The sequence below is a fragment of the Olea europaea genome, unplaced genomic scaffold, assembly GCF_002742605.1.
Source record: "Olea europaea var. sylvestris unplaced genomic scaffold, O_europaea_v1 scaffold6431, whole genome shotgun sequence".
Lineage (NCBI taxonomy): Eukaryota > Viridiplantae > Streptophyta > Magnoliopsida > Lamiales > Oleaceae > Olea > Olea europaea.
Window position 1 is genome coordinate 8,467 of NW_019264800.1, and position 3,400 is coordinate 11,866.

At 35.1% G+C, this 3,400-nt stretch overlaps 1 long non-coding RNA gene across 1 annotated transcript; it reads left to right on the forward strand.

Moving 5' to 3' along the window:
- Positions 1 to 625: 625 nt before the first annotated feature.
- LOC111390046 lies at positions 626 to 2,448 on the forward strand. Its single transcript, XR_002701843.1, has 2 exons — positions 626 to 1,625; positions 2,020 to 2,448. It is a non-coding gene; the product is annotated as an uncharacterized LOC111390046 (long non-coding RNA).
- Positions 2,449 to 3,400: the final 952 nt, after the last annotated feature.

Here is a 3,400-nt window from a genome sequence, read left to right on the forward strand (position 1 = left end):
GACAATTCTTTTGGAAAAACATCCCTACGTTTGACATTTCTTGCAAAAAAGTCCATATGTTTCAATATATATATATTTTTGCATTTTCATCCATATTTTCACGTTTATTGCAAAAAACGTTATTTTCATCAATTTGAAACGTAGGGACATTTTGCACACTACAGTCCAAACGTTGGGACGCTTTGTGTTATTAGATCTTTTAATAATTATTTGGACTTACTTGCACTTTTTAAAACATTTATGATTAAGATTACAATTTATTCCTTATCTTTCTTTTTGGTTTTATTTAAATAAGAGGGTATTTTAGTCATTTTACATTCAAAATAGATAAAATGACGTTTTCTGCAATGAAACGTTGAAATAAGGACGAAAATGTAAAAAAAAATGAGACATAAGGACTTTTTTTCAATAAATGTCAAACGGACGTTTTGTATTATTAACCCCTAATATTTTCAAACAAAAGGTCTTTCCATAGGAAAATGTCAAGCGAACATCACGGTTGACACAATGGGTGACCGCACCTTCACATGTCGAGGTAGATACCAAGTGATTAAAAAAATACCGACCTCCATAGATAAGTATGTATGGTCATCTCTGCACTCACTCGTGCGGATCATGTAGCTCGGTCCCTTTCCATGACTCCCAGGTCCCACTTAAGGACCAAAAGTGTGTCCCATTTGATCCCACCCAACGGAACAAAATACGCACAAGTTCCTTCGAAGAGTTCCATACCGTCGAGTAGAATTGTTGAAACAAATTACTTGGAAAATCCAATCCCTCCGAAAATTCAACCAGATTCCGATTTCTCTCTGGAGCCTTTCCGATCCTGAACCGACACTAAACCAGAAATCTACTAATCCGCACAACTACAGATCTCATTCGTATTGTAATTGATTTTTTATTGAAGTCGTTATCTCGCGGTAAAGTTTGTTATTTTTTCGTTTTCAATGGCGACGAGGAATCGGACGATCTTGTATAAGAAGTACAGGGACGCATTAAAGAGCGTCCGGGCTCCGTCAGGTTCGTCGCCGGCGAGTTCCGCTGGAGGACCCGTGATAGAGCTGTCGACGACCTCGTTGCTTAATCACAATCGCTCATACGTCCCTCTCAGCACCGAAGATCCGGGAACATTGAGGTACTACTTATGCTTTGCAACTTTGAATTTCTAACCGTGTGAGCTTTTCTTATTTTATGAATCTCAAGTCGTGATTTTTTTGAGACGATATCAGATATCCTCATGTATAAGTCAGTGGACTCCGTGTGATCGATTTAGTAGGTCAAAGAGGTTCTGTAATGCGTTGATCCCTGGCAAAAAATGTTTTTGGCATCCTATTTGAATATTTGGAGATTCGAATTTTGGTGAATGATCTAAATAAATTTCCCGTCCTAGTTTACCAGGGGAAATTATTTTGATTAAGAATTGGGTCTTTTACTTTTATACTGGTATACAAGGTTCACAATGGCTTCGGCAACAAACACAAATGTACAATTCTTGGGTTCATGCCTGGCCTGATCTGAGGAGAACACCAACAATTGACAAAGCAATTCGAATAGACGTCACTGTTTTAGTATTTAATGCAGTAAACACGTGGATGATCCAAGTTAACGTCAGTGCCTTAGTAAAGGTACAAAGTGCAAATTATATTATGATAACATGTCAGTCTTCTTTGCGCCTGTACGTGTTTTGGCACAATTCTCTTCCTAATCGAATTGGGGTTTAGATTATAAAAAGCATTTGAAAGCTTGAAAACATCAAGCATTTAATACTCGGAAGCACTAAGCATTTAATTTTGTCATCCTAATGTCTTGAGTTGTCTGGTCCTAAATTATATAGGGCATCAACTGAGTTTATTTAGTGAAGAGAAAATAAATATTGAATATTGGTTAAAAATCTGAAAGCTTGCTGAAATTGTTAAGTGTTGTAAGTAATATAGATGAAACGAAAGAATTTGACAGTCTTTTTGTCTTTTAGTTTATTTTCAAATGTTAGGTACTGAATTTTTTTAATTCTACCTTTAGAGCGCAAGGAAGAGGAAGATGAAAGGAACTGAAATGTGGTTCTGAATATGATTTGACCATTTTCGGATTCTAAGGCAATGACTTTAACACAGCTGAAAGGAAGAGAATGAAATCTGTTGCTGTCCTCTGGTATCATGGGATAGGGCTTTTTTGTGGTTTTACAATGTTTAGATTGTGATCTTACACAATTTTTTTCCATCCCAGTCTAGGTTCAGCTTCCAGTAGTCACAATAATTTGCTTCAAGACCTAATTTTACTTGTGCAGCTGCTTGATTCTGTTTTATGATTGATATGTAGATATTGATTACCATTTTTTCTGCATATCATGTATTCACCTCCACATTTGAGTATATTTTGGCAAAAAAGAATACTCCTTGTGAGTGAATGGGCAAGAAACTATGTTAAAGAAACTTAGCAGAAAAAAAAAAAAGAAAAAAGAAAAAAGAAAAAAAAGCACCCTTTCATACTTTCTGGAAATGTGGGCTTCCTAGAGAAAGATCCTGTAATTCAGATTGGAAGAGTTCGAGAGATTGTGTTGGGCTTTCTATGTTACTTGAGGCTAAAATTATGTGCAATCAAAGAGAAGCTTGTATCTGTCTCTTTTTCAATGATACAAGACCAAAGAAAGTAGGCAAGGAAAAACCAAAATAAAAGTTAACTTATCTATTTTGGGCCCTCATGTGGGATATAAATTTTGAGTTGAAGTAATGGTCCCAATGGAGGGTCTTTACTGTTGCTGAAAGAAAGACAAAATTGGAGACTGAAAGGTGAACTAATAGAAGAATTGCTTTAAACTCATTCTTTGATCTCTTCTTGTCTACATGGATTTATAAACACATGTATCCTAATGAAATTTCAATCAGTACTATCATAATTTACTAATCTTCAAGTTGACGATCTTCGATAAGCAACAAAGCTTCAAGATGATAGAGTAAAATATCTGTGGGAGTGTCTTTTTCTTATTGAGTAGTAGACAGAAAATTTGATGTATGAAGTGAGAATGTTATGCATGTTAGGTGCCATGTGTATATATGTGTACACTGGATTCATATTTGTTCATGTAATTGAGGTTATCCTCTACATAAAAATGGGAAGTTAATAAACAAACCAGTATTAAACATAAGAAAAGGGAAGTCACACCCCTTTCAAGATTAATGTTCATTTTTTGTGTGTAGTTTTCTTAATAGAAAATTTTGACTGAAATTAACATTTTTCTGCTCTATAAAACCTGTGAGAGTTATATTAATTAGCACCATGGGTGTTTCTGACCCATGTAATACTGAAGATATGGAACCTACAAAATTCCTGGAGCCACTTAAATTAAGTTGTACTAAGCCGTTGGGCAAAAACAATATTTTGTAACAGTAGAGTTGAATCATAT